An 11,478-nucleotide genomic window follows, 5' to 3' on the forward strand; every position below is an offset into this window, starting at 1 on the left:
GCTCTGTTGCTCCAATAACATTGCCGCAGACTTATCAGATCAGAAGCTTTTTGGATCCATCTGAATAAGAGGAGTACCTGATAGACTTTTCACCTATGGAAGGGTAAAGAACAAAATTATGTGGGTGTTTTCTTTAACCGTAGGTAAGTCTCACGCCTTCCATCTTGAAGGCGCAGGATTCCAGCTTTAATTTAATACAATGTAGATCATGCCCAGGAGTACTGATTTCAGTAGAAGGGCTCACGAAAGCCTATGTGCACATGAAAAGGACAAAAGAAATGACTGTTTAAGTACCTAGAGAAGTGACTTTCACATTTGCCCTAACAGCAATATAATCAAGTTAGACAGAAGCCAGGTTCTCAGAACTTGGCTTGAAGAGGTTTGTGATGCGAGCTGAATGTGTAGCCGTGTCAGGGACCTTTAATGAGATGCTTCTATCCCAATGGAGTTTTAACTCTTGGCCAGGCAAACTTGTCCTTTACTCTCTCCCTCCGGGACAGCATTTAATTGACAGTGTCCTCTTGCTCTTCTACACTGATTTTTTTTTTTTCTCCAGACTTACAGGTATCCTATTTGACTGGTACATTTGTTGAGTGGATATTGGAGATCTGTTTGGGAGTGCTCTCTTATGTGCATCTATAGTTAGTGTTTAATCTCTGTGATGTAAGCACTTAGACCTTCTTAAGAGAAAAAGGCGAAATGGTGAACCAATGGCAAATCAGACCAGGTCTTTTTTTTTTTTTTAATGTTTATTTTTGAGAGAGAGAGAGAGTCAGAGTCCGAGCAGGGGAGGGGCAGAGAGAGAGGAAGACGGAATCTGAAGCAGGCCCCATGCTCTGAGCTGTCAGCACAGAGCCCAACATGGGGCTCTTAACTCCCAAACCTTAGAGCTGTGAGATCATGACCTGAGCTGAAATCAGCCGCTTAACCAACTGAGCCATCCTGGAGCCACAGACCAGATCTTTTTCTTGGAGGCAAAGCGTACCATGGAAAACCATGGATTTAGTGAAACTTACCTAGGTGTTAACCCTTAGTCCTCATGAATTAACACTGTGATCTTGAGTAATTTGTCAAATAGCTCTGAGTCAATTCTTTCAAGTGTATTTACCTCATGTAATGATCATTGATACAAAGTGCCTGGAACCAAGCAGGTATTTCTTCTCCATTTATGTTTCTTTTGTTCTTTCATCTTACCCTTAGGACACTTAAAACCGGCAAGATAAACTCACATGCATATTTTGAGAATTACATGATTCTCTTGCAAAGAAGTCCATCAAGCAGCAAAAACAGTATCAAATGACATCTGAGTCATTTTCTCTCTCCTTAAAACTTTACTATATAACAACAACTAGTGGATTTCCAGGTCATCAATATTTTTGGTGCCATATTTTCTTTTTCATCACAGGTCCTTCTTCCCCTATTTATAAATTTTGTTCTCTAAATTGTTTTATCTTTCTTTCCTTGAGATAAATATGCTGAAAATTCACTCTTCTCCAATGAAGTTTTATTTTTATTTTTTTTTAAAGTTTATTTATTTTGAGGTGGGGTGGAGAGAGACAGTATGAGTGGGGGAAGGGCAGAGACAGAGGGAGAGAGAGAATCCCAAGCAGGCTCCATGCTGTTAGTGTAGAGCATAACTTGGGGCTTGAACGCATGAAACCATGAGGTCCTAACTGGAGCTGAAATCAAGAGTCAGATGCTTAACCAAATGAGCCACCCAGGTGCCCCATCCAATGAAGTTTTAAAAGATACCCTTATCTTGTGCTTGCCAGAAAATTAAAGTAAAATATTAGCAGAGTGCCTCATTTATTCATTAAACTTAAAACCAGTGACTTCGTGGCTGAGCGGGTGTTTAATTATAATGATAACTTCCATTATTTACTATTCACTGCTGATGTGTGTTTTGTTCAGTTTGTAACTAGTGTTTCTTCTAATTCACAGCTGACAGCAAGGAGAGAAAGCAGAAAATTCCTTTGGCTTTATCATAATGCTGATGAGGAGGAAGAGGGGAAGAATCAAGAGTGCTTCAACCTTTGCATGGAAATCACATATGTAACATGAAAGTATTTCTCTGCTAACTATTATCTATTAATTTGGGGGAGACTTAGGAGGACTATATGTTTTGAATCCCCAATAACTGCCAGGCATAATAGCAGGCATTTTGCCTAACGAAAAAGAACTAACATTTGCTAAATGTCTCTAGATACTAGAAACCAGGCTCCTTTCTATATATACATTTCATTCAATCCACTAATCCTCAGAATGTGAAACCTTCTTTTTGGCAAGTGAAGAAATAATTTCCAAAGGTTTGCAGACAAAGCGAGTAAGTAGAAGAGGCAGGGATTAAACAGGTCTGAACAATCACCACATTTTACTCTTTCAAAAATACCAAGTTAGTACAACCAGGAAAGTAAAAATCCTATTAACAACTAGGGGATCATCGATACAGCACTTCTTAGAGTTATTATATTATTAACATTTTTTTTCAAATGCAGTTTCTATAAAGAAGGGAATGTAATATGCAAATATTTTAAAGGGTCTTACAGGTAATTAAAAATATCAAAGACATTAAAAAGCATCCCAGGTATTTTTGTTTTCATTCCAGAATTTTTCAACAAATCTTTTTTTTTCTTTTTAAGCCTAAGGTAAATTTCAGAACAACCATTATCAACATTATTTAAATCTCTTAATAGATGGAGACTAAAGTATTAAAGTTGTATCACTATGGATGAAGAGCTTCATTCTCTTAGAATGGCTGTCTTGTCAATTCTCTGAATTTATTTCATAATTGCTGATACACATCTTCTTACATAATCCTACCACTTAAGAGAATGGCTGGAGGCCTACCCATTTCTCATCCAGGTTTTTTCAAATCTCTCCTCTCTCATCTGATCTCATAGTTTCTCTGCTGTTTTTGTCTGGTGACCATCCTCACTAAATACATTAGGTTCTAGACTTTTTTTTTAATATCAAAGCCATTTCTCCTGGTATGTTCTAAGCATATTGAGGGAAAGGACAAAATGTTATCATTTTTTCTATCATTTACAATACCCATTAACAGGCAGATACCAAAAGAGATACATGACAGTCAAGAACTATGGAGTAGATTTAAGATCAAATGTATAGGTTTGTGATCAAATCCTTTGGTGTCACTTACTTAGCTGTGCAAACTTAGGCAAATTAATTAACTCTCATTTATAAAATGGAAACCCAAAAGCTTTACAGGTTTTTTCATGAAACTTTATAAAGTTGTCTCACAGCCCTTATTTTCAAAGAATAGCCAGCGGTTATTGGAAATATACCAATAGCGTACATTGAATAAATTACTTAGCCTTGTTAAGGCATAGTTTCTTGTCCACAAAATGCATATGAAAATAATTGTTATCTCGCAGGACTATAATGGCTATTGAATAAGGTGATATAACTACATTTCTTAGCAGAGTGTTTCCATAAATGTTCAACTATTTCAACAGTTTGGCCACGTGCCCCAAAATGACACCTGACATTCCGTCTTATTAAATCCAGTCTACTTCCTCAGTCCCTGCGTGCTTTGCTTATCCTGGAAGAAGTCTAGAACTTCAAGTAGAAGAGAAGAGGACAGAAGCTGTCTGCTAGAACAAGAACAAATGGCTAAACTAGAATGGAGGATGAAGGGTGAGAGAGTTGAATAACTGCCCTTATATTGTTAAGTGAAGAAATACTCATGTGAAATCATATTGTCAAACAGAAAACAAATATTAAAAGGAATGTTATGAGTCTTTTGAAATGCGGCAAAAGGAGCGATGGTTAAAATTTTAACAAGTGAGAGTCATTAGCTAAACAAATCCTGACAGCTTCACAGTCACAGAGACACCTAACAAAGGCTTGATTTGTGAGACGCCCTTAATAGTCCCTTTGCATTTCCCTCAAACATTCCGTTTTGTTCCTCTACTGTGGACCCTAAAGTGTCATTCCCTATTTGTCTCTGCTAGCCATATATGTTTAAAAAGTATAGCTAACGTTTCCCTTCATCGATGATCAGAAGGGAGATTCTCTCCTGCATCTTGCTGTATTGATCCTCTTTAAAAGGAGGGACATTGCTGACAAAAATGAATCAATTGATGCCTTTAAGCTTTCAGAATGAAGACTTTCTTTCTTAGGTTTTGCCATTTTCTCTCAAATGATAAAACAGCAGTTGGTTCTCTTTGCCCCACTCTAAATAAGACTAAAAGGTTATGGATTATGCCATACATAATTTATAGTACTTAAGACAAAGGCGACCTGATAGAAATACACTTTAATGAACACCTACCAAATGCGAGGCTATATGGTATTTAATTTACATGTAATTCTCTTGTAATTCTCATAAAGGTATAATGGGGTAGGAAATATTAACCTTATTTTGCAGTCAAGGAAACCAAGGTCAGAAGTTTGAAAATAAATGACAATAAAAATCCCTCACGGAACAATACATGTAGAAGTGCTTGAGAGAGAAATGGAATGAGAAATGTATTCCATTTATTCACTTTCTAGCAGGGAAAAATATTATTATTACTAATAGTTCATGTTATATTCATACTTCAAATTTATTTTGAGTCTTATTATATTTTCATTTCATTTCAATTTTAATATGAACTGAATAATAGAACTTTTAGTTACAATTTTCTTACTGAATTACTTCAATCCCCCCCTCCCCCTGCCATAGAAGCATATCCCAAATTTTACAGAGCAGTTGGTTGGCTAAGAAAACCATATTTTTTTGATAGAGAAATGTACTTTATACAGAACTGGCCAAGAGTAAATCCCCTTTTACATTAGCTAAGTATAAACATGTGCATTGACTCAAAAATAAATGTCTGTTATTTTAGATATATTTATTAATGGACAGTCGTCTTAGGCAGTAGCAGAAACAATAAACCTAATACTTTTGAAATCTCTGTGGAAAATTGCCATAATAGAGAGCTGGTGTGGAGAAAGAAAAAGGGTGTGCAAAACTGATTTCATTGAATTTTCAGTATTCTCCTCTATAAAGAAATATATTTATTCATTTATATATTTATTTATCTCCGATGAGCTCACTGTGAAGCACAAATATTTCTCTAACCAGAGGTTTTATAAGAGAGTATTTTTTGTTTGTTTGTTTGTTTTGCCACCTGTCAACCATTTTTCTCCTTCCAGTGGATCAAACTTTTGAAATCTCAGCAACTTTTGAAAGGAAATCGGAGTCTCTGGATGGAGCCATCATATTGTTCTCTGGCCACTGGTGCGTGGTTGGTGATGTAGGGAGAAGAATGAAGATGTGGAACCCAGAGATATTTTCTCTCTGTTCAAGGCCCCAGAGTCCACCTTCATACCCTTGGAAGGGAACCAGGGTCCATTTTTCCTGAGTACTATCTGAACATGCTGCATAGGTGACTGAAGGCTAAAAAAAGTTTGATGGGAGAGTGAGTGTGTGTGTCAGAGGGAATTAATTCCTAGTATTGTTTAAGTTGAGGTAATTTTACTGAACTTTTGTGAGAGCCATAACCACAGAAGAGTGAATTTCCATGCACATTTTTTATGGCAAATCTATCCACAAATCAACCATATCCTTTAAAAATAAGGAATTGACAACATTAATTTCACGTGTTTAAAAAAAAAAGGTTTGAATAGACATTTTATAAGAGTATACTGACTGAAAACACCTATGGAAATATTCTACCTCTAAGCAATCAAATAAATACAAATCTGGCTTCAGTGTTAGAGAAAATGAGCAAATACAAAAATTAGAATATTTAATATGAGAATGGTTATAGTATGTGGACAGTTTTACCCTGATGGTGAGGCAAAAATTGAGGTAACCTTTTCAGAAAATGTCACAAAATACATTACACTCTTAGGTATGTCTTGATCTTATTTCTGGAAAGAAATCCTGAGAAGTCAACAAACAAACCAAAAAATCAAAACCAGCTAAAAGTTAAAATATGCACATTAATATCCATATTGTATAGCCTTCTTGAAAATTTTGAACACTCAAAAATGGCACTTATGATTGAAAGAAGAATGGACAAATAAAATATGGCACACTTTACATGAAGAAATAGTATGCAAGGATTAACTTTGCCTTTGCAAAGTATTGAAATATCATGGACACATATTTGCTTTATATTACATGAAAACATGTACTTTATATATACAATATTTAATATGATCTCCAAATTATGTAAAGGTTAAAATATAAAGCATGAGAGAAGTACAGATTTCCCACTATCTAAAAGTAGAGTTTTTCTATGAAAGCTTTTGCAAGCTAAAATGCATAAAGCAAAAAAGCAATTAGTATTTTGTAAAATGAAAGTTTTCTTCAGATTTTGTTTGGTTAGTGAAAATAGCTAGTACTAATGTAGGTTTTTCGTAAAAGCAAGTTGGAGCAAAGCAAAGAGGGGATAATTGTGGGGGGATATATCTGGGGAATCTGTATACCAAAAATGTTATAGAATTATCAGTGATTACATCCGATATTATGGGTACTCTTTTTTTTCCTATTTTTCTATTTTCTGTATCCCAAATATTTTTTTATGAGCACATATCAATTTTTAAAATGAACAAAAATACATCCATCAAAATTATTTTTAAAATGAACCTTAGCATTTGGAAGGCTTTTTGAGTAGGAACTACCATTTTATTAAAACCTAAAATAATCTAACACTGACACTGGAACCACCCCCCACAACTATGTTGAAAGATGTCATCTGAATAGCATGGATTACACCTCCACAAAACTAGATTACATCCCTAATTCATTATTATTTTAGAAAACTCACCTTTCAACCACCTGCAATATGGGCCATCATTCATTTCGAACTTAATTAGAAAACAGTTTGGATGTTGGAGGAATTCCTAATTTAAATCAATTAAAGGGAAACTTGTCAAGTTAGCTTTGGGTTTGCTTTTCTCTATTCTCACAGCAGGACCGAAGAGATCTGTCTTCCCCAATCTCCTTGTCTTCATCCAGGATTATGTCATAGTGTTCAGTGTGTAAATCTAGGGACTTATGGTGACAATTAGCATCTGAGACTCCTGCCACAGCTAGGAGAAGGAGGCTGGGTGACAAACGAAGCCATCCCAGGATTTCACACTGGAAATTCTTTGATGGGTGCTTTCATTCACAAATGACATATCTCCACTTGGTGGGGCAAGGCAACCCCATTCTTTAGCCCTGTTTCTGTTCTATGTTGAGAGCTCTTCTTCCTTCCCTCCCCATGCCCTAAATCCTATTGTGTCACAGTTAATCTAGTTATCAAATGGAAAAAGCATGTCAGATAGCGACTATTTAAGGAGCACATTCTTTTCACTGAGTAGATCATTACAGGTCCTTTACTTCTGCATTGCTAAAATAAGATTCTTTGCCTTATCTGTCACCTACCCATATCCCTGCTGGCTTAAAATATGTGCTCCCTCTCTACCCAACTTATATAGAACTACTTTCTGTGTAGTAATTTCACTCATTTCCATGCATTCTAAAATCATTATCTGCCAAGCAATGTGGAGGTACCTGAATGGACCAAGTGTTCCATCTGGGGAAAGAGGAAGGAGAAGAGGAGTCAAGCCCCACAGAATCCACAGATAAGCAGCCAGAATGTGAGAGTGAATCAGACAGTGATATACTGTGATATGTTGAATACGTATATGTATGTATATTCTAAAATCAGGACATATGATTTATATATATATATATATATATATATATATATATATATGCCATACACACACATATATATGTATATACATATATATATATATATATATGTATGTGTGTGGATATAGATATAGATATAGATAGATATATGCTATATCTCTCAAGCTTTGGATCATAAGAATAGGGACTAAGTTTTAACAATCTTTAGTATCCAAGGATATAGATTACTCTGGGTTTACTAATTTGATTGAATGAATGGAAAAAAAAACAGCTGTCATGTATTACTTTTGACTACAAAAGCAGTAGAAGATTTGAAAGTGCTTGAATTTCTGATTCTAATTTGAGAAAATAATCCAGGATATTTGAAAGGAGACATACTTTTAAATTCTAGGTTATAGTCTGTTATAGATAAACCAAAAGAAATTTCCAGACAAGAATCTAAAAAGTCTAGACTACATTATGATTATGTATTTGGGATATTTGATGGAAAACCCTGGACTGGAGGTTAGAAGACTATTCACGGTTTCAACCTCTATAGTTGAAGTAGATTTAAACGTCAAGACAGTTACCCAAGTAATTAAGGTGACTATATTTTCTTTTTTCCTCACATAACTTTTATGTGTAACATTGTCTCCTATCAGATTGTAAACTCCTTACGGTTAGAAATCCCACTCTTCTTTGAGTTTGGAGAATCGCCTCTCAAGAACTGTGTCTTAGCAGATGCTCATTTGTTTCAGTATTGTTGACTAGCTCCTGTAGAATGAGCAGCATCCTGAGATATCAGTTATTTACCTTTTTGGTAATTTTCTCAGGTGCCTCAGTGACAGTTTATCAGAATCCCCTCTGAAGGGCTGGTCCAATATGGAAAAGCCCAGGATGGAGAGGGTGCAAGGGGGAAACTAGAGGTGTCTAAGGCATTCCATTAACTTTTTAAAAAAACCTTTATGCTGCTTTAAAATCATCTTGGACACTTTTTAAAGGAAGATTTCTAGGCTCACCCCCAGATATTCTGACTTGATGTTCCTGGACTATAGCTCAGAAATACACATTTTATTTTATGTATTTATTTTTTATTGAGATGTAACTGACATACAACATTATATTAGTTTCAGGTATACAGCATAATTATTTGATATTTGTATATACTGCAAAATGATCACAATAGGTCTAGGTATTATCCATCATGTATATATGTTATAAAATATATTAGGTAGAATACTGAGATCTTGCTACATAAATAGCTACAGAGATCTGGGAGGACTGAAGGGAGCAGCTGCTATGTCTCTCTGCACAGGTCACTGGAAACTCATGGGGAGGGGAATTGTTGGGGGAGCCTGGTCATGACCAGATGGAGAGAGGATCCCCGTGGATGCTATCTTGGATAAGAAGTCTGATGTGAGGGAAAGAAAGAGAGAGGCTAACAGCCCAGATGTCATGATGGAGTAACAGGTAGGGGCCAAAGAGTTCACAACGCTTGGGAATTACTGGATAAGACCATGTACCATGTCCCTCACCAGCACAGTGCCAGTCACCATCTTTTCACTGTTGACTATCAGTGAGGCAGCTCCAGCAGGCAGAGTGTCCAAGATCAGCAGGGCCAGTGTCCCACTGGTCAGCATCCTCCCTTCAAACCTGTACTTGTCATATGTCTGACAAGAGACGCAATCAAGGTTGGCAGTGGCAGTCACTTTCTGTAAAACACTGTGGTCACTCTGACAGGTGTCTGGCAGCTTGATCTTCTCTGTAATCTCATTCATGTCCATCAGCTTTGCTTATACCTTCTTGAACTCATTCTCAATCTTGAACACACTCAGGGGTCATCTGCTATGCAATGGGTGGCTGAATGGAGATGTGAAACTGTTGGGTTTGGATTCATAGCTGGAAGTTGAGCACCTAAGCTGAGTCACAGAAATTAATGCCCATTACAGCAGTGACAGATTCTCTGGGTGCCAGGGGCTCAATTTCAGGATGCTAATACCTGCAGGCAGTTTAGGGGTGCCCATCTGCAGGCCCTTGGTGGGAGTATTGGAGCTGTTGGAAAAGTGGGTATGCACAGATACCATGTGGGGGCCCTGGACAAAAAGGCTGGATGCCCTCACCAGTTACAAGGTGCCACAGCTCCTGCCTTCAAACACTCGATACTGGACCCAGCAGCAAGGGCATCAGGGCCTTTTTTGTTTGTTTGTTTGTGAATGTCAGGCCCTCCAGGCCAGCAGCCAGACTGGTGGATACACTTGTAGGAGGAGACACAAGCTGGACGCTAGGAGGGAGAAGTCCTCTAGATCAAGCCAAGACATTTCTTTGGCTGCAGGGTTACTTGTTCCACAGGCAGGTTTTAATTTTGTTTTGTTCTGTTTTCTTCTTCCTTTCAGGAGGCAGGTTCCACCTGCTGCTCCTCAGGCTCCAATGTCTTCTCAAGCTGATGAGCTACAGCTGGAATCTCTGCCCTTCCCTGAAGACAAACCTTCTCCTTGTCCCTCTGGCACCATCTTCATTTTCCCCTTCTCATTTTCCTCCTCACTGGGTTCACTCTCACTCCTTCTCCCTTTCTCCTCACCTTCATCTTGGTCTTCACTATTGGACTCACTGGTGGACCCTTCAGCTGCTCTCACTGCTGCTCTCACTATCTGATTCACTCTTGGACTCTGGGTGTCTATCTGTGGACTCTGGGGGGCCTGACTCCTCTTCTTCTCTTTCCTCTTCTGCCATATTGAACACTTGGTCCATTCAGATACCTCCATGCTGCATGCAGATGTGTCTAGAACTTCTTCTGGCCAGTCTGGAAGCTCTTGGTATCCTGTGGCCTTGGATTTAGTAGGTGGGATAGTGAGCCTGGCTGGAAGTGGTCTGGTCTTTGAAGGATGACTCGAAGTCTGGGGTTGCTTTGGGTGCCAGGAGGAGCTTATTTGCATGGTGGCTGAGGGCTCCATCCTGCTCTGAAGAGAGGATAAAATGCCAGGTGAAGTGTGGTAAGTCACAGATATCATGGTTCTGGTGGGACTTGGCCAGACTTAGTATATACAGGGTCAACAGCTTGTTCTGCTTAGGGTTGGTCAGGTAGAGCTTGGCTGCCAAGTTGATGACCTGCAGTTTGATGGTGTCCTGCTCTGCTGTGAAGGACTTGGCCGCTTTTCCCAGGACATCAGGTGAATACTGGAGACTTGCTCACAGTACTCATCAATGAGCCACAGGATCCTGGCTCAAGCCAGGAGCACCTAGATGTTGTCTGTGAGCTTTGCCAGCTTATGAACTCTCGTGCTGTGCTGGCTGCATCTGCAGCAGCTTCTTAATGATGACCACTGACTCTGTGATGAATAGCGCATCACGGTGAAACAGTGGCTGCATCAGGCCATTGAGGCAGGTGTCACAGACTCATCCTATGTTAGCTGCACAGCGTCCGATGGCCTGGATCATGATGTCCTAAAGTCTCTGACCATGCTGTGCATATAGGTCTGGCATTTCTGTAGGACAATAAGGATTTTAGTTTCATTAACTAGTTTGCTCAGCACTTCCAGCTTTAGGATTTTGATCTGGGTGGAGTTGATCAACCTGATGTAGAAGCTCTTCAGACTTGGTTGAAACATACTGGATGCTTGATGGTGGCCCCATAATGCACCTCACTGCAGAGAGAACAGAGTCCAAGGTACCTGGGAACTTGGGGTAGAGCAAGGGGCAGTAGGTGTGGGGATGGGAGGTGGGCCAAATAGAACAGAGTAGAAGACAAATTGGAGGAGGGCAATAGTAGGAAGAGGGCAGGATTGGGGTCAGTGCAGGGGTGGGTGGGCCAAGATAGAGGGCTGCATGATTGATGTGCCCAGGATCAT

At 38.6% G+C, this 11,478-nt stretch overlaps 1 pseudogene; it reads right to left on the reverse strand.

The window, feature by feature from the left end:
- Nucleotides 1-9,135: 9,135 nt before the first annotated feature.
- Nucleotides 9,136-11,238, reverse strand: LOC124510797 (AP-3 complex subunit beta-2-like; annotated as a pseudogene).
- Nucleotides 11,239-11,478: the final 240 nt, after the last annotated feature.

This window comes from Lynx rufus, unplaced genomic scaffold (genome assembly GCF_022079265.1).
Source record: "Lynx rufus isolate CCGP_SWC_20201006 ecotype Redwood Valley unplaced genomic scaffold, mLynRuf1.p SCAF_16, whole genome shotgun sequence".
Classification (NCBI taxonomy): Eukaryota; Metazoa; Chordata; class Mammalia; order Carnivora; family Felidae; genus Lynx; species Lynx rufus.